This window comes from Prionailurus bengalensis, chromosome A1 (assembly GCF_016509475.1).
Source record: "Prionailurus bengalensis isolate Pbe53 chromosome A1, Fcat_Pben_1.1_paternal_pri, whole genome shotgun sequence".
NCBI lineage: Eukaryota > Metazoa > Chordata > Mammalia > Carnivora > Felidae > Prionailurus > Prionailurus bengalensis.
The window spans coordinates 10,550,506-10,571,422 of NC_057343.1; the positions used below are offsets into that span (position 1 = coordinate 10,550,506).

General features: G+C 39.1%; 1 long non-coding RNA gene across 1 annotated transcript; it reads left to right on the plus strand.

The window, feature by feature from the left end:
- The first annotated feature begins 1,886 nt into the window (after positions 1 to 1,886).
- LOC122481193 lies at positions 1,887 to 20,618 on the plus strand. The gene is made up of 3 exons (XR_006296781.1): positions 1,887 to 3,221; positions 5,059 to 5,270; positions 20,109 to 20,618. It is a non-coding gene; the product is annotated as an uncharacterized LOC122481193 (long non-coding RNA).
- Positions 20,619 to 20,917: the final 299 nt, after the last annotated feature.

The following is a 20,917-nucleotide window of genomic DNA, read 5'->3' on the forward strand; positions in this document are numbered from 1 at the left end:
GAGCCTGGAGCCCGCTTCGGATTCTGTGTCTCCCTCTCTCTCTGCCCCTCCCCTACTCATGCTCTGTCTCTCTCTCTCTCAAAAATAAATACACTTTAAAAAAATTTAAAAAAAGAATTGACTGCATTTGTCTCAAAGAATAGGAGAGTGAATGAAATAGGGAAGTTGGGCATCATAAAACAAGAGTTCATTTGACTTAAAATTAGAAATTTGAAGTAGGATCAATCAGCGTGATTGTGTGTTTTCCTCCAGCCATATTAGCTGTACAAAGACAGGTATGAAATAGGCAAACAGCTGGTATTAACTAGGGTTGTGATTCTGCCAAATGAATATGGTGAGTCCAGGCAGTAGTTGAGGGGTTGAGAATATATGCAAGAGAGTAGTTATGATAGTGCTCCTTGTGGCTTAACGTGTGTGTGTGTGTGTGTGTGTGTGTGTGTGTGTGTGTATTTTATTTATTTTTCAGAATAGAGGGAGTCAGGCATTGTGTAGATTTACGTCTTTTTCAGTGTGGAATTCAGGATTTTAAGTTTTCTGAGGGCAGTTTGTCAGGATTCGGATCCATGTTCCACCAAGTACTAGCAAGATAAGCTTGTAAATCTGGTGACTGTGTTGTGATTTGTTCAACCTCAGTGAAACAACTACTGGTAGAGTCGTATGGTATTTGCCACACTCAGCAAAACTTTCTCCAGTGGATCGCACCACTATATTCGCCTATTGGAGCTCTGAAAAACAAAACCTTCCCCAGTCAAGAATTAGTAAATGGGAAGACTGGAACAATTTATGTTATCTAAAACCACCACATTTTAAAGACTTGACCATGATATTTAATATGCCCGTATAAAAAAACTATTAGTGGTAATGGTACACGCGTGTTGATTAAAACTTGTTTTCCTCCAAACTCCAGAATTCCATGATCTGTAAGAACAGAAATTTCACATAGCACAAACTTTTCTAGAGAATAGAGAAGTGCGTATTTCCCAACCCATCTTTGAGGCCAGCACAACGGTGACACTGAAATCAGACAAGGACTGTATAACAAAAGAAAATTATAAGACAACATCACTCATTTATCTGCATAAAAAATGCCAGGTATGATAAAAAGCATACTAAATTCAGCAATATAAAGAACAGAAACTACATTCTGACCAAGTTGGGCTTATCCTAGAGATGGAAAAGTGGTTACCATTAGAGAATCTCTAAATGTAGTTGATCATATAAATATAGAAGAAAAACCTACAAATACTTCAATAGGAGCACAGAGAGAATTCGGTAAAATTCTATACTCTTTCATGATTAAAAAAAAAAAAGCTCTTGGTAAAGACATGGTAAGAAACAGAGGAGAACTTCCTTAATCTGATTACAGTTAACTACCCAAAACCTACAACAGACATTAGAATCATCTCATTAGAAAATCAAGAACTCACTACTACCATGCCCTTTCTACATTATTCTGGTGGTCCTCGATAGAGTCATAAATCAAGAAAAAGAAATAAAGAATGCAAGGATTAGGAAGGAAATAAAATTGTCATTATTCACATCAGATTGTCTACATAGAAAACCCAAAACAATCTTTGCCTCAGCTATAAAATGTTTGTTTAAATGGACAGAAAAAACTACTTACATTTCTTGAAAAAAAATTTTTTTAAGGTTTATTTATTTTTGAGAGAAAGAGAGACAGACTGTGAGCAGGGGAGTGGCAGAGAGAGAGGGAGACACAGAATCTGAAATAGGCTCCAGGCTCTGAGCTGTCAGCACAGAGCCCGACGCGGGGCTCGAACTCATGAGGTGTGAGATCATGACCTGAGGTGAAGTCGATGCTTAGGGAAAAAATCAAAACAATAAAAATAAACTCAGTAAGAAAACAAAATTGAAGAACACAGTATTGTTGTAAACTTTCAATAGCACAAATGGAATCATATTTATGTATCAAATTTACAACTCAGAGTTGATTTTCAACTGACTGAATGTTGACATTTCATGGGGTACTCCTCTAATATACATTGGGAATAATCTGTTTCTTGAAAGTTTGGCAGAACTTGCCCATAAAACCATGTAAGTTACACACACACACATACACACAATGAGTTTGTGTAAAAACTGATGAAATTGAATAATGTCTGTAATCTAGTTGATAGTAATCTGCCAATGTCAATTTACCGATTTTGATATTGTCCTACAGCTATAAAAGGTGTCACCCTTGGGGAAAGATGAGTAAATGGGCATGGGATTCTATTCCATTCTCTTTTGCAACTTTTTGTAAATCTAAAATTATTTTAAAATATAAAGTTAAAAAGAAAATGCATGGGCCTCTTATGAATGACATTTATTTTTTTTTTACTCATTTATGTCAAACAGATAGAAATCATGTAGCACTCGTTTCTTAATCCAACTCATTGTTGCTCACGTTAACTAGAAATGGAGTCCCTTAAAAAAACCTGTGTCAAAAAAGCAAAGCGTTCCACATTTGTGTTTCTCAAAGCTGGTGCTATGGAATTTGATCTCTGCAGTAGTAAGCTCATGAGTATTAATGGTTGTTGGCTAAAAATAACCCCCAGGGAGGTTACCTGGAGTTCTCTGTCATCCACGGGTGTAGAGGCATTTCTGCAACTGACTAGAAGAAACCTTTTTGTCATCTCTCTGGTCACAGTTGCACTAAGTGCACTCAGCCCACCATGTGGCCCTTCGCTTGTCATTTCAATGGATCATTGGGCAGCTGTTATAAAGGGAGTCTATCCAAAAACACCAGGATCAGAGACCACATTCAAGAGAAGCTCAAAGAGGAACGAATAATGTGAGGCTTTTAGTTATCATTGAATGTTATCCTTTATAAAGTTGAGAGTCAAAAAGGCTTTGAAAAAAGTCACCTTGTGAAATGACACAGTTCTATCCACTCTTTTTTTTTTTTTGAGGAATAAAGGGCTCAGTTTCATTAGGCAGTTTATTAAAAAAAAAAAACCTAATATCTAGATATTTAAAGCCCCTGGGTTACTTTCAATTTTAAAAGTCTATTTCTAATGTTCTAAAGTTAAAAATGGCAGAAATATTTTTACACAGCTTTGTAATTTCTTTTTCTGCCATAGGTGTTCATGGGTGTCTCAGGCTGGTCCATCAGATAGATGTGCCTGAAATCTTTGCTCTGAAGAGATGTGCCACGGTGGTGGGAAAAGAAATCCAAGCAAGCACCAGTGGAGTATTCCAGGCTGTCAGAGGTCGCTGAGGTAGAAAGAATGAACATGATGCCCTGTGCCTCTCTACAGTAAGAAACTAACAGGACCAAGAGTTAACGTGCTCTGAGGACAGTGCCGTATTCTGAGGCAATCACTGACCTTCTGGTCGAGAGGCTCTTCTGTATATGGCCGGGGCTGGCCCAATCTTTCTTTCTTCAGTCTTCCACTGAGCTATCTTCTATTTTTTCTTCTCTTCATACAGAGACCTTCTCCTTAGAATTCTAGGAAGCGGGCCACTTGATGGAAGAAAATTGAGTAACTTCCTCCTTCATAGAGCATTTCAAATAATAATAATAATAATAATAATAATAAATATAATATTATTATTATTATTATTATTTTTAGTGTTGTCATGTACTTCATTAAATGGAGTACTTGATTTTGTCTCAGTTAATATTAGGAAATGAACTCTAATGATTTTCAGATATTCCCTATCTTTATCCTGTAAATATATTATCTTATTTCCAATGATTCATCCTTGAGAAACAGGTGACACTTCATAGATAGATAAAGCAATGCTCACAGAAGACCGGGATCCTGATGTTCCATTGCCAAAGCACTAGGTTCTCAGGTTCCGTTTCCACCCTTGATTTGACTTGCATCATCTCCAGTTTCCACTGTGAGCTTAAAGGGATCTCTAATGATCCTGGATTCTTGCATCACTTATTTGAGAGGCCAGCCACTTGAAGCTGAGGAAATAGAAGGAGTAGAATCCCAGCAGGCTCTGAAGAGTGACCAGCAGGAATCAACGCTACTGGCTCTATCTTTCCTGGACTTCAATTTAATAAAGTGAAGATGTCTTTCTTACCATTTGAGGATCCTCTAACAGTGGTGTTTGAGTCCCTCACCATTATTGTACTCTGATGGCTGGACACGTAGTACTGAGCAAGGAGGTGGGACACAGGGATGGGAATAAGTGTGGCCCTATGTCCATGGCTCCCTTAGTCCCCTGTGAATGCGGCTACATATGATTATGCCAGGAGACAGCCTTAGCACGGCCCCAGACATTGTTCCAAGGGAGACACAACTGCCCAGAGTTGACCCTCCCGATGAAACCCACTGGCCATCCCTGAGCTAACAAAGGGACGAGTTATAGACTCATAGTGGCTGAGGGAGTAAAAGGACTTCAGACATAATAGAAAATGATATTTTTAATGAGATAAAGTTAGAGAAAATCTACTGACAGCTTGCAGAATGTCTGAGAGACAAGTTAGTAAATGCGCCAGGGAAGTACATTTAGGAAGGGGAATCGTAGACAAAATGTTTGATCTCTGTTTTGTCAGTTTGGCTAACTGAGAACTGACTATGTGACAAGTCAGCTAATCGATATTTCTGTGTGCCTACTGTGTGTTAGAAACTTTGGTAGATAGTAACAGTAACTAAGAAGACGTATTATTTAATGCTGGATAATGAAAACCGTCGCTTCAACACGACTATCATTTTTAGTGAGTGACATGGATTTTTTTTTCCTGTTAAAAGTGTACACTTAACCCCAAATATAAGGCAGTGATGCACAGTGGTTAAGAACACAGACTGTAGCCAGACTGCTCTCTGGCTCCAGTCCCGACTCTGCCACGTTATGGCTTTGTAACATTGGATAGGTTTTTCAAACTTTAAAGATGAGGAGAATAATACCTACATTATACGATTAGTATTAAAATTAAATGAATTCGTGTTTGAATACCGCTTAGAACAATGTCTGACAAAGAGTACTATGCCAGTTTATTAAATAAATTTTAAAAAATCTCTTCTTTGTGTTAATAGGGAACAACTGTATGTATTATCAAATCTAGCTGAATTGCAACAGATATGATTATCTGTCTTTCAGTCAAAGAAACTAAGACCCAGAGGAAGAAAACATCTTGGCCAAGGATCTAGTCATTAGTGAAACTGATACTCATATCCATTTACATAGAATACTGCCCCAGAGAAACAGGCAGCAGCCATCAGCATTGAGACAAAGCCGTCCATAAGCAAAAAGATTACAACTCATTGGAAGCTCAGATGATTAGTATTTTTTAGCAGTATTTTAAAATTAAGGTAGGTACACTTTTTAGACACAATGCTACCGTATACTTAATAGACTATAGCAGTGTAAACGTCATTTTTACATGCACTAGGAAGACAGAAAGATCTTCGGACTTGTCATAGTCACTTTATTGCGGTGGTCTAGAACCAAACTCACAGTATCTCTGAGGTAGGCTGTACAAAGAGCATAAGTGACACGATGGTGAAGCTAGAGGGGAGAACCACTGGTTCCTTTGTCCTGGATAATGACACCCAACAGTGCCGATCTTTGGAGTACTTTTCCCTGTTGTTTCATTCCACTGACTGGATTTGATTGTTTTGCCTCTAAGTCATTTTGTCTGCGTGACCACAATTATCACAATAAATATAGCAAACGTTCATCACCGACAAAAGTTTCTACATATCCCTTGCTTCAGGTAATCACCGATCTGCCTTCTTTAACAAAAGTAAATAGTTTATGGCTTGTTTACATTTTGTAGAATTTTACATAAATGGAATCATATAGTATGCACTATTTTTTTTTTTTTCAACGTTTATTTATTTTTGGGACAGAGAGAGACAGAGCATGAACGGGGGAGGGGCAGAGAGAGAGGGAGACACAGAATCGGAAACAGGCTCCAGGCTCCGAGCCATCAGCCCAGAGCCCGACGCGGGGCTCGAACTCACGGACCGCGAGATCGTGACCTGGCTGAAGTCGGACACTTTACCGACTGCGCCACCCAGGCGCCCCAGTATGCACTATTTTTTAAAATCTGGCTTCTTTCATTCATAAATGTTTTCAGAATCATGTTCTTCCTTTTAATTGCAGAATAGTAACCCATTGCATCGTGTTATGGGTAGGATGTGTCTCCCCCCACCCCTCCCCATGAAAGATATGTTGAAGTCCTGACCTCTAGTATTTTAGAATATGGCTTTCTTTGGAAATAGGATGAGTATGGAGACAATCAAGTTAAAATGAGGTTATTAGGGTGGTCCCTCATCCAATGTGACTGGTTTCCTTATAAAATAAGAAACTTTGGACACAGAGAAATGCACAGAGGAAAAATGATGTAAGCACACAGGGAGAACATCAACTACAAGTCGAGAAATTCCTGAGGCTGCCAGAGGCTAGGAGAGAGGGCTGGAACTGATCTCTTTCAGAGCACGTAGAAGGACACCTTGGTTTTGGATTTCTAGCCTCTAGAACCGTGAAACAATACATACCCATTGTTCAGGACACTTGTTATGGCAGCCCTAAGAAACGAATGCATCTGGATATACACTAATACATGTGGATCTAGACTAACACATACGGGTATACAAAATGTGTCTGTTTGTCTCTACTAATAGACATTTGGGGTTGTTTCCAGTTTGGGGCTATTAACAAAAGTCCAAATGGCAGCTTTGTGTGGACATGTGTTTTCGTTTCTCTTGGGTAAGTATCTGAGAGAGGAAGGATGGATCCCATAGTAATTACGTGCTTAACTTTTCCAAGTAACTACCAAACTCATTTCCAAAGTGACTGTACCATTTAAAAATCTGACCTATGAAAGGCAGCCCATGAGAGTTCTATTTCCTCCACATCCTTGCCAATATTTGGTTTGACCGGTCTGTTCAATTTTAGCCATGCTATTAGGTGACTAGTGGTATTTCACTGTGCTTTTTGTTTGCATTTTCCTAATAACTGATAATATTGAGCATCTTGTCATATGCTCATTTACTATCTGTATATCTTCTTTGGTGGAGCATCTATTCGTTGTTTTTGCTTATTTCGCTGGGTTGTACATTTTCTTATTGCTGAGTTTTGAGTATTTTTATACGTTCTGGATATAAATTCTTTATTAATTTATAAATATTTTCAAACTTAAAAAAATTTTGACTTTATGTTTTGCACAATGTAATACAGTATATTATAGTTCTGATGTAAAACCTACAGTTATAAAACTTCTAGAGGAAACCAAGGAGTGGACATTTGTGACCTTGGGTTAGGCAAGATTTCTTCATTATGACACCAAAAGCATGAACCATGAATGAACAAATTGATAAAATAGACCTTATCAAAATTAAAGATGTCTGCTCTTTAAAAGACTCTGTTTAAACTGATGGTTACTGAAGGAGAGATGGATGGGGAGATGGGTTAAATAGGTGACAGAGATTAAGGAGGGCACTTGTGATAAGCACTGGGTATTGTATGTAAGTGATGAATCATGAAATTCTACAAATCATGAAATTCTATGAATAGTGAAATTCTACACCTTTAACTAATATTAAACTGTATGTTAACCAAATGGAAATTATTTCATTTAAAAAAAATGTTTATTTATTTATTTTGAGAGAGAGAGGTAGAGAGCAAGCAGGGGAGGGAGAGAGAGAGAGGGAGAGAGAGAATCCCAAGCAGGCCCTACACTGTCAATGCAGGGCTCAAACCCACAAACCATGAGATCATGACCTGAGCCGAAACCAAGAGTCAGATGCTTAACCAACACAGATGCCCCAGCTAAACAGAATTTAAATAAAAATTCAGAGACAAAAAAAGAGACTGTTTAAGGAATAAGAAGACAAACAACAAAATGAAAGAAAATATTTCCAAAATGCACATCTTGTACAAGACTTTTATCTATAATATTCTTGAAACTCAATAAGGAAATAGTGAACTCAATATTAAAAATAGACAAAGTATTTTTTCTTAGTCTGTAGCTTATCTTTTTCATTTTCTTGTTTTCTTCCAGAAGTTTAATAGTTTTAGATTTTACACTTAAATCTATGATTTGAGTTGATTTTTATAAATGGTATGATGTATAGATTGAAATTCTCTCCCTCTCTCTCTCTCTCTCTCTCTCTCGCATAGGATATCCAATTTACCACTCAACTGCCTTTGTACCTTGGTCAAAAATCAGTTGTCTATACTTGTTGATATGCTCATATATATTTAGAATCTTCTTTTCTATTGATTTATCTTCATGCCAGTTCCACACTGTCTTGATTACTTCTGTTTTATAATATCCTCGAAATAAGGAAGAGTTTGGGGCACCTAGGTGGCTCAGTCAATTAAGTGGTTAGGTGTCTGACTCTTGATTTTGGTTTGGATAGTTACTATTACTGTCTTCAAGTTCATTAATCTTTATTTCTAATAATATCTAATCTGCTGTTAATACCATCCTATGTAGTTTTCATCTTAGACATTGTAGTTTTCATCTCTAGAAATTTGATTTGGATTTAAAAAATATCTTATGTCTCTACTTAAATTTCTGAACATGTATGATATGGTTATAATAACTTTTAATGTCTCTGCTAACTCTAACATCTATATCAACTCTGGATTGATTTTTACTCTCATTATTGGTTATATTTTTCTGCTTCTTTGCATGGCTGGTGACTTTTAAACTGGATTCCAGGTATTGTGAATTTTACCTTGTTAGGTGCCGGACATTTTTGTTTTCCTATAAATATTCTTAATCGTTTTTCCTGGGATGCAATTAAGAAACAGGTTGGCCTTTTTGTGTCTTGCTTTTAAGATTTGTTTAGGTAGAATAAGAGTGGCATTTAACCTAAGGCTAATTATTGCTCACTACTGAAATAAGATGCTTCTGAGTATTTTACTAGATGTTTCATGGGATATGAGGTTTCCCATTCTGGCTGGTAAAAAGAGGTCATATTTCTGGTCCTGTGTGAACTCCAAAGACTGTTTCCTCTGATCCTTCTGGGGCGGTTATTTGCTAACATCAAGTATTTTCGTCACACATATGCACTGAGCAGTACTCTTGAGAATACTCAAAGGGGGTCCCCTGCAGATCTCTCCCATCTCTGTTATTTGTACTGCAAATGCTAGCCAATTTGGTCTCCGTGGATGCTCAGCTTAATCTACTCAACTCAGGGAAACCACTGCAATCTGCTTTGGTTTCCACCCCCTGCATCATGGTCTAAGAACTCTCTTACAGAATTAAAAGGGGCAATTTTAGAGCTCCCCTCATTTGTTCCCTGTCCCGTACAGATTGCTGTCCTCAATGGCCTGATATCCAGTGTCTTGAAAACCCCTGTTGCTTATATTTTGCCCTTTTAGTGGTGGGTTTGTTTCCAAGAGATGGTGAAACTAGTTTCTTACTTCAACTTGGCTAGAACTGGAAGTCTTACATCCCAGATGTAAAAGGACTTCAAAAGGACTCAGAGTTTTATAAGATTATATTCAAAATGTCTAGGATACAATTTAAACACATTTGATATGCAAAAAAGAGAAAATCTCAATAACTCATAAGGAAAAAAACACTCAACAGCTGCCCACCCTGTAGTGATGTGAATGCTGGTGATCTAAATCCTCTAACAAACTTCAAAGCAACTATAATAACTATGTTTCATGAAATAAGGTTGAACAATCTTGAAACAAATGGAAAGATAATAGTTCTCAGCAGGGAAAGAGAAGCTGTAAAAAATAAAATGGACATTTTAGAACTAAAAAAAGTAAAGTAATGATGACACAGAAAAGAATCTATAAACTTGAATAGAGCAATAGAAAACATCCAATTTGAATACCAGAGAAAAATTTATTGGAAAAAAAGCTAACAGAGTCTCAGGGACCTGTGGAATAGTATAAAAAGATACAAAATTCATGCCAGTTGAAACCTATGAAAGGAGAAGATGATGCAGAATAAATATTTGAAGAAATAATGGCTGAAAACTTCCAAAATTTGGTAAAAGAGATAAGTTTACAGTTTCAATAAACTTAATGAACGCTTAACTGGATAAACTCAAAGAAAACCATGCCCAGATACATCTTAATCAAATTGCTGAAAACCAACATTAAAAAAAATCTTGAAAGCTTCCAGAGAAAAAAATTACACACTACATTTGAATGACTGTGGATTTTTCATGAGAAACAATAAAGGATAGAATAAAGGGACACAACACTTTAAAAGTAGTAGAAGAAAGGAACTGTCAACCCAGGATTCTCTATCCAATAAGAATACCTTTGAAGAATGAAGGAATAATAACAACAGTCTGAGTTGAAAGAAAATGAAGAGAATTTTAGACAAAAGCATTTCTTCTCTAAAACAAATGTTAAAGGAAGAACTTCAGGAAAAAAGGAAATTGTACCATAGGGAAACTTGGAACTTTAGGCATGAAGGAAGAGCAACATAAGTGGTAAACGACTAGGTACATATGACAGATTATTTTCTCCTCTACATATGGAATACGTATGTACATGTGTTCTCTGGAATACATATGATGATACAAAGCCAAAATTATACTATTGCCTGTGTAGGTTTTACTGTATGTAGATGTAATACATATGATAACTACAAATACAACATAAAAGGGGGAGGATACATTTTATACATTTAACCCAAAGAGGTAAAATATTAATTTTAATCGACTATAAAAAGGGACATATGTATGTGGCAATGACTAGACCAACCACACAAAGGGATAAAGACAAAAAGAGAGTAGATAAATTAAGATGGAATATAAAGTTAAATATTTCAAACATTTTCACAAAAGGGGAAAAGAGGAATACAAATAGAGGGGGAAAAACAAAATAATGGCAGACTAAAACACCAACTTATCAATAATTACATTATTTTTTTTTTAATTTTTTTTTCAACGTTTATTTATTTTGGGAACAGAGAGAGACAGAGCATGAATGGGGGAGGGGCAGAGAGAGAGGGAGACACAGAATCGGAAACAGGCTCCAGGCTCTGAGCCATCAGCCCAGAGCCCGACGCGGGGCTCGAACTCACGGACCGCGAGTTCGTGACCTGGCTGAAGTCGGACGCTTAACCGACTGTGCCACCCAGGCGCCCCAATAATTACATTAAATATAAATGGTCTAAGCACACAAAATAAAAGACAGCAATCATTAAGTTGGACAAAAAACTAAGACTCAAATATGTGTTGTTGAGAAACCAACCCACTGAAAACATCTTGATATAGATAGGTTAAAAGTGAAAAGAAAAATATGTAATGTGCAAACACTTAACAAAAGAAAGCTGGATTGTCTCTATTAATGTTAAACAAAGTAGACTTTAGAACAAGGAAAATTACCAAGAGGCATCGTTACGTAATAAGAGGGTCAATTCACTAAGAAGACATACAATCTTTTATATGTATGCACACACAGAAAACCAAAACAAAACCCAAAAAATGGTATTAAAATACAATTGGAAGAACTGCAAGGAGAAATAAACCTACAATTATAGTTGGAGGCTTTCAGTTTTGTCTTTCAGTAACAGAACAAGTAGACAAAAACATTACCAAGACCATAGAAGACCTGAACAACACCATCCCACCAAAGAATAGCAGAATACACATTTTTTTTCAAGTGCACAGGAAATACTTATCAAGACAGAACATATACTGGGTCATAAAAACAACCTTAACATATTTAAAAGTATTAAAATCTTTCAAAATATATCCTCTAATCAAAATGGAATTAATCTAGAAGTCAATAACAAAAATATCTGGAACTCTCCCAATTCTTCGAAATTAGATAATAATCTAGATAAGAAATTAGATAATAAACAATCCATGGGCCGGAGAGCAAATATCAGAGTGAAAATGAAAATACAACATATCAAAATTGGTGAGGTAAAAACTACAGTAGTGTTTAGGGGAAAATATGTTATTAAATGTATATATGAGAAAAGACAAGAGGCCCCAAGTTAATGATATAATTCTTCTTTAGGGAACTAGACAAAGAACAAACTAAACCAAAGTTATCAGAAAAAAGTAAATAATAAAAGCATAAATCCATAAAATTGAAAACAGAAAAGAAGTAAATACCAGAAACTGGTATTTCAAATGTTCAATAAGAATGGTAAAACTTTGTACAGATTAACCAGAGAAGGAGAGAGAGAGAGAGAGAGAGAGAGAGAGAGAGAGAGAGAGAGAGGAATAGAGAGGGAGAGAGAAAAAATTATAAATATCAGGAGGGGAAAAGATGGTATCATTACAGACCCAACATATGTTAAAAGTGTACTAAGGGAATATTATAAAGAACTCTACCACAAGAGACTCTTAAATATAGAGAAAAAACTGAGGGTTTGATGGGGGGGGGGTGGGAGAGAGGGGAAAGTAGGTGATGGGCATTGAGGAGGGCACTTGCTGGGATGAGCACTGGGTATTGTATGGAAACCTATTTGACAATAATATTAAAAAAAAAAAAAGAACTCCATGCACATACATTTAACAACTTCAATGAAATAGAAATTCCTCTGAATACACAAACTACCAAAACTCACCGAAGAAGAAATAATTTGAATAGTTCTATGTTTTTTCAAAAAAAAATTTTTAATGTTTATTTATTTTGAGACAGAGAGAGACAGAGCATGAACGGGGGAGTGCCAGAGAGAGAGGGAGACACAGAATCCAAAGCAGGCTCCAGGCTCTGAGCTGCCAGCACAGAGCCTGACCCGGGGCTCGAACTCACGGACCGTGAGACCATGACCTGAGCCCAAGTCGGACGCTTAACTGACTGAGCCACCCAGGCGCCCCAGTTCTATGTTTTTTAAGGAAATTGAATTCATAGTTAGGTAGCACAGATCAGTATGGACAAGAGAAAAATAATCAAGACTAACTTGATTCTTGATTCTTAACTTCCCTCTGCTGAGGAATGAATATACTGGTCTCTCAAATCTAAGATTTTGATTGTTAACTTATTTGATGAAGGATGTTGAGTAGTGGGTTGAGAACGACAGGTTTTGAGCAAATGTCTTGAAATAGGAGAGTGATATGATAAACGGTTCCTAAGGTCTTAATCTCCTTAAAGTAAGGAGTTTTTGGCAAATTGTTTTTGAATTGGTATCTACTTAGAATAGATAGCCTCTAAAAACAGGGATAATGACCAGGGGGACGTGATAGAAATGTGGTGGTAAAGATTTGATCTAGGCAGGCAGTTTTCAACAATGAATGTAAGGGATAAATCTAAGAACTGGTATAGTTTATATACAACCACATGTTTGTTTTAATTTTTCTCTAAGGTATTTTTCTATATAAGATAACACATAGCTATGCTTTTTGGGTAAAAGGCAATACATATTAACTAAGCACTTCTAAAGCATCTGGAAAAAGCTGCCTAATTCAATACCCTTTCCCTCATCTGTTCTAGACAGTTAAACATGTTTTGGACTAGCCGAATTTCCACAATACTTTTTTTTTTTTTGACATTAAAATGGCTGAATTCTCCAGGCAGAAAATGAAAACCCTAAAATAGAGACAGAATAACAAGTATTACTTCTGTTAAAACAAATACAGAATTTAAATACACAATTGAGCTACTTCTGTTTATGTGTTTTAACATTTAAATCTTCTTATCCTATACAATAATTGAAACTGCCCAAAGAAAAATAACCAATTTGAGACTGAATAAAAACGAGGCTGGTGGTCTCAGGAACAAGCATATTAGTCAAGTAGTGTTGGCAAAATCCATTTTTGTGTGTAATTTTGAGAATAAGCCTTTAGGTCAGCATTGAGTTTGTGCGTGCGCCGAGAGCTAAAACAATGTGGCCAATGAGAACGGCTCTTGTGTGATGTTTTCAGTTTCTAACTTTATCCCCATCTGTTTGAACATTCCTGCAGTGGTGCCCAGAACAGCTTGTTGATAACAATGAGGCAGTTTCAAGGGGCAGATTTTTCTAGAGACCAAATGATCTTTAAAACACTCAAGAGAAAATCAAGGTAGTCTTCTAAGCTCTTGGTATTCTAAGTTTTGTTCATGGATCGGAAGCACTGACATATCCAGAAGCTATGCTGGAAATACAGTATCTCAGCCCCAACACCCCGCCCCCCCCCCACCACTATGATCTATTGAATCAGAATGTCCTGTCATTTCACCAAGACTCCCAGGTGATATTACAACTCGAGACAATGTGTTTTAAGCTCTTGGAACGGGTTTTGTTAGGAGATGAAAGGTTTACATATTTTAAGAGACAAGTGCTGATTCTTTAGGTGAGGGTTTTGGCACGGCAGCTATGTGACTGAACAGCATGCAGGGACAATACAGAAAAGGAAAAGGCCTCTCCTGGCAACGACGCTCAGAAAACTAACCTCCTATGGCACAGCAGAGTTCCTGGAGGTCCTCAGAACGCTTATCAAGTTTTAAGGCAAGAGTTTCGGTATCAGGCAAGTGGTATTAATGCTTTCCTCATGTTTAGACAAATCCACCTGTTTTTATAAGTATGCATTTATGAATTAATAAGCATGTTCAAGAGGTCAATCTTCCAGCACTTTCTCAGACCAAGAGAAAATAATTATCTGTAAACAGTCTGATTTTGTAATCACACAAAAAACATCTCCTTCCTGCAGCAGGGACACAGGGTGGGAAGGTCCAGTTTGTAATTCACAACCTGGAGAGGGGCTGAGTGCTATACTAGGGTCCAAATTCGGTCTTTCTCCAATTTCCAAAGCACAATCCTGGCCCGAACCTCGGGACACACAGAGAACTCTGCCAGTAACAGTCTGTGCAGGATGAGGAAATCCTTCCTTTGTCAGTCTCTGGCAGTCAGGACCCCTCTGCTTCATTTCAAGATTAATTTTCTAGCTAAATCTTTGTACTCCTCGTTCTCAGAGATCTTTATGAGGAGAACAGGCAGATCTGGATGGTCTAGATGAGCTTGACCAAGTGATTTCACACATGGATGGAGCACAGAGCTAGGCTTGGGTGGGGTGGAACTCTCTTCCTTTGTTTCTCCCTTTGGATGTCTGTGTCCCCTCCTGCAACAGCTCCTTTCACGACCTTTCGTTGGCTCATTAATGGGATTCCATTTAGAAATGAGAATATAAGCGATATCTAAATGTCCAATAATAAGGGTGTTTTAACCATCTGCTTTTATTGATTTGATCATTCACCCTGTCATTTTGGGACTCTCTTATGGTGCTGTGCTTGGATATTTAAAATGTTCTTCACTGAATCATTCTCAAAGCTTCTGGAAAGTCCAACAATGAGTTACCACATGGTACCTTCACAGAATCCCCAGAATGCAAAGTCCTGATACTAGGAACAGTAAAGAACAGGGAGAGGGATACTGTCTCGGAAGCCAGACACGTGGGTGTTGGCACCTTAGCTCTGTCACACCTAGCTGTGCCACCTTGGGTAAGTTTCTTAAGCCTCAGTGAGCCTCTGTTCCTCACTGTAATAGGGGAAAAATACTACCTATTGTGGAGATTCTGTGAGGATTCAGAGAGAGAAGTGTAGATCTCTTAGCGAGAAACACAGGCACTTAGTAAAGAATCAAGAGGATTATGCTCCCTTTTCCTTTGTATTGTGAATATTTTAGTGTGGTTGCCCTAGAGTATGGAGCCTGAGTCAAAACTTAAGTGCCAAAGTTTTGCTGAGGGGGTGCAATACAGGGAAGCAAGAGTGAAGGAACCAGGTAAGTGAGGTAGGGGATGAGAGAAAGCAAGGGCAAAGGAGTGCATTCCAAGCTGTCCAGATTACCTGGAAACTTAGCTGGTTGCTCAGACAACTCCAGAGAGGGGAAAATGGAACCACTAGATCCCGGAACAGTCTCTTAGGGAGGAGAGAGGAAGAAGAATCTGTTGGCTGCTTTCTATCTCCTCTTGCTCACTGAACAAAGTCTCCCCCTCTCTCTACCACTGGGGTGTAACTCTCTAACATTTCTGGGTTATTTTTTCCACAAGAGCAGTGGCATTTAGCTAGTGAAAGGGCACGAGCCAGCAACATTTTATGCCTGCCTTTCTGCACACTGCCTTCTGAAAGACCCATCCTGGAAAGCCGGTGGGATGGGGTGGGGGGGAGCTTAGGAAGCTTCTGGCATCTGTACTTCAGCAGTGACGGCAAAGCACAAGGGCAGGAAAAGAGAGCCCCGTAGTGTGAGGTCAGAGGTACGAGATGAGGCGGGTTTGGTCCTGTTTCTAGCAACATGGGAAACCCAAAGCAGCTGCTTGCTGAGGCAGGGCCAAGTGCTGGGGAGCCTGGTGCAATGAGAAGTCAGCCTCCATCAGGAGGGCAAGGACAGAGGTCGGGCAGCTTGTCTTCAGTAGATTCACGTCACCTCTCCGCCCTGACAAGAGTGCCATTGGCGCCAAGCGATCTTCCTGGAGGGTCATCTGTTTCCCCAAGCAGGCGACATAGCCAAGCAAATCTGAGAAGTGCATAAATCGGGTCTGGTATTACGAGAACAGGATACGGCCTTTCAACAGCGCATGAACGCAAAGGGAATGCAACAGTGGCTCACTGCACAGATCTGACCCGGCTTAAGTTTATTTTTAGGGCCCCTCTGGTTAAAGCTCAGGAGAAGGGTTGGGTTTAGAGGCCTTGATTTGCAGAGTTAGCTTGTCACTTGACTTCAGAGTCCACGCTCAATCACGTAACTGTGCCTACTGCCCCGGCACAGCTGTGCACCAAAACCGGGGCACTATCATCGGCCAGCATGCGCAGAGATGAGGCCTCATGTCTCAGTGCACCTGCAGTGACAGAACCAGAGGCCGCAGAAGACACTGAAAACCCAAGAAAAAAGAAAAGCCTTTAGCAACAGAGAACCAAGAGAGAAATCAAGAAATTGAGGAACGTACTTGTGATGAGCCGTGGGTGATGTATAGAATTGTCGAGTCGCTGTATGGTTCACCTGCGGCTAATAATATAGCACTGTATGTTAACTATACTGGAATTAAAATAAAATTAAAAATTAAATACATTAAAAAAATTGTTACATAAAAAAATGAAGGAAAACGAAAGTTGCAGGTTGCAGGGAGTGACCATCAGTTTCAGGGGATGCCAGGAAACCAGCCCAGTAGAACAGGAATAAGAAACAACATAATGGAGACCAGAGCAATTTCTGTGGCATGATGGGGGCTGGGAATATTGCTAAGGACTGAGCACCGTGCAATGGAAGTGAGGAAACAGCTGGTATTTTTTTTTTTCCGAAAGTATTTTTTACTTAACGAGTGTCAGAGAAGCAAACGAAGGAAAGTTATGGTAGCTCGAGGAGAAGCAGGGTTGACGCGAGGTATGTATATATTTTAAATACCATTTATGTATTCATTTATTTCATCCGTCCTGATATCATTGGGTTGTTCCCAGTTGTTGACAATTAGGAATAGTGCTGCTACAAATATTCTTGTAAATGTCTTTGGGAACATGCGTGTGCCTGTTTCGGCTGAACGTATCTGTAGGCATAGTGATAGTGCATTTCTACATTCATTGGTAGGTAGCACAGTTTATTGATATTTCAGTCAGATCATATTAATCAAACCATCTGAAATCTCACTGTGTATGTGTGTCTGCTTGCTCTAAAAATTACTGGTAGTGGTATGTCGAAACCCACAGTACATTATTGATACGTGTTTCCTCTTTTGCTAATTTTTGTTGTCTACATTTAGAAGAATATGCAAATTTAGAATAGTCTCTTTAAGCATATACAGATTTAGACTACTTTATATCTTCTTGGTAAATTGAACTTTTTCTCTCTATAAACTTCCTTTTCTTATTTCTCGTAATATTTCTCATCTCAAAGTTTTCTTTGTCTGATATATTTTGCTTTGGGTTTGGAAGGAATCTATTTTTTCTATCTTTTTATTAATAATATCTTACAAGATTTTTTTTTAATGTTTATTTATTTTTGAAAGAGAGAGCGATAGAGTGACAGAGTGTAAGTGGGGCAGAGGGGCAGAGAGAGAGGGAGACACAGAATCTGAAGCAGGCTCCGAGCTGTCAGCACAAAGCCTGATGCAGGACTTGAACTCGCAAACCGTGAGATCATCACCTGAGCTGAAGTCAGACGCTTAACCAACTGAGCCACCCAGGCGCCCCTATGTTACAGTATCTTTATATTCTTATATGTAAGATGTGTTTATTATAATCAGAATATAGTTTTTTTTTTGATCCCAACTCCTTGGATCAAATTTTCCCATTTGTAAAGTATTTGCATCTATTTATGCTTATTACAATGATCTAGATGCAAGGTATTTTTTAAGGTGGTGGCAGCATTTGTTCAACTTGCAGGCAGAGGGGAAAGAAAAAACTAAAAAGGTTGAAAATATAAGAGAGGGAGAAGAAAATGATGACTGATGGGTTGTGTTCTAGAGTGGATGGATGGCAATGATATTTGGAGTCGAGAACACAAGACAAGGGGTGGTCTTATAGAGGAAGCCGGGGAGGATTGGTACAGATCTATGTTTGGGGGTGGTATAAAAAGATGTTTAGGAAGATTGTCTTTGTTGGCCTCTATTTTTCTCCCAAGGTGGGAACAAGGTCTGCTAAAATATCTGCAAGCAGAACTGAGAGGTTTGGGGACATGGAAAGGTTCTGCCAGTGCCACTATGGTCTATGGGAAAGGGAGGGTGACGGTGAGAGAGAGAGGTGTTTGGGAAGTGAGGAACAGTCCTCTGGGCAACCATAAAATCCCGCCCCAACTAGCTGTCTACTTGATTTTCCAGGGAGTCCCCAAGCCCTACGTCCTTCTAGGTCCACATTGTCGCAGCTCTGAGGGATCGCTTTCCCAGATAGTGCTAATGCACAGTTGGAATAAAACCCAGGAAGGAGTTTATGTGGAATGGCAGAAAGAAGGACTTTTTCATTCATCCCCCTGATTTCTGTCTTACGTGTAATTCGATTTGATCTGCCTTTTTTTTCACACAAGCTGGTACCCCTGTATGCCCTATAGTATAATCTTCCTTCTATGTAGACTGTGGCTCACTTAATAGGTCACATGCATGTGTACACAGCGTGGTGAGATGGCCAGGGAGCCAATGATGCTGGAAAGCTTGTGATTCACTCGTACTGACCTCTTCTTGGCTTTACGTTTTGCTGGCTTTTGCTTTCTCAACTCCTGAATGCTTAGCATAAAATCCTCGCTGCTTGGTGAGACAGCAGGACCCGGTGGTTAAGTCCGGAGGCTCTGAAATTACATTCCCTAGTTTCTTTTTTTTTTTTTTTTTTTAAATTTTTTTTTTCAACGTTTATTTATTTTTGGGACAGAGAGAGACAGAGCATGAACGGGGGAGGGGCAGAGAGAGGGAGACACAGAATCGGAAACAGGCTCCAGGCTCCGAGCCATCAGCCCAGAGCCTGACGCGGGGCTCGAACTCACGGACCGCGAGATCGTGACCTGGCTGAAGTCGGACGCTTAACCGACTGCGCCACCCAGGCGCCCCAACATTCCCTAGTTTCAAAACATGACTCTATCCTTTACAAACTGTGTTATCCTGAGCAAGTTCTTGACCTTCTTGAACTTGTTTCTTTATCTGTAAAATGAGGATAAAAGGGTATCATCCTCACAGATTTTTCATGAGGACAAAAATGGCATACGTGTTGTGACGATTAGTTTAAGCTGTCACCTTGGTTCCACCATAGTACCCAGCTATTCAATTAAATACTACATCTAAGGGTTGCTGTGAGGGTATTTCATAGATGTGGTCAACATCTGCAATCCAATGACATCAAGTAAAGGAGATTATCCTCTACAACCTGAATTGGTGGCATCCAATCAGTTGAAAAGCCTTAAGAGAAACACTGAGATTTCCTGAGAAGAAAGAAGTTCTGCTTCAAGATGGCTGCATCAGCTCCCGCCTGAGAGTCTCTGGCCTGCTGGCCTGCCACAGAGACTTTGAATCTGCCAGCCTCACCACTGTGAAAGGCAATTCCTCGAAGTAGATCTCAATTGTATACATATCCCACTGGTTCCGTCGCTCTGGACAACCCTAATGCATTCGTGCAAAGCAGTTAGCACGGTGCCTTTTCATCACAGTCCCCACAAAGCATAGACCTATCATTATGATTTTCTGCATATATGTTTAATATAGGGAATGCTTTCTAGAAACATGGGCTGCTGGGGGTCATCCCTATGAAAAGGCAATCCTGACAGTTATTCATTCTTGTCGTACTTCCTGAAGTTGTGACATGTCTCTGTTCCATTTTTCCAGCGCCACGACGTGATGAGCTCCATAACGTCTTAGGTCTTGCATGGCCCTCTACGTGGCAGCTGATTTTCACTCTTGCTTCTCTGACATTCTCCTGGGAAGGCCACTAGCCACTCAGCCTGCACTTCACATCACCCTGAAGCTGTTCCATGAGGCTTTGCAGCAGCCGAGGCACTGTCACCTGCGTACCCTGTTTAGTTTTGTCAGAGTTGAACCACAAGAATATACAATAATGGGAGAGAGACCAAAGAGTTCAACCTTATTCAGACTGAGCAAAGCACCTTCTGGGAAGCTGGTTCACTGGCTAAGAATACTCTGTGTCCTACACATGATACTCTATGTACTGTACTCATTGTACATAAGGAAACAGGTTTTTTGTAGGTCAGAAAGGTTGCATGGTGGTAATTTCATATGCTTCACCGTATAATCTTACTCTGACTTGCTATAATGGATTTATAGAGTCTCTATTTTTAATAAAAATATTTCTGTGCTATATAGGGCAGTGCTCAACAACATATGTGTATAATTCATGTTGCTATTCTTAGACTTTTAGTTGTAGCAAAAGATCCAGACCTTGGCCTTAATACTTTCCTGGGGTTGGTGTCGGTTTCTTGGAGAAATGGGGAGATGGGCTAAGCATGGAGGCTGGGTGTGCTCTCTCATTATTGACATCACAACAGGTAGTTTGCAGCATAAGTCTCCGGCCCAGAGTGTCCTCACTGAGCCATTTGTTTGCTCTAGCTGACCCAGATATTACAGTGGGGATAGATGAGTATTAGGTGTCATATTATGAGCTCTTCTCCGCCAGTAAG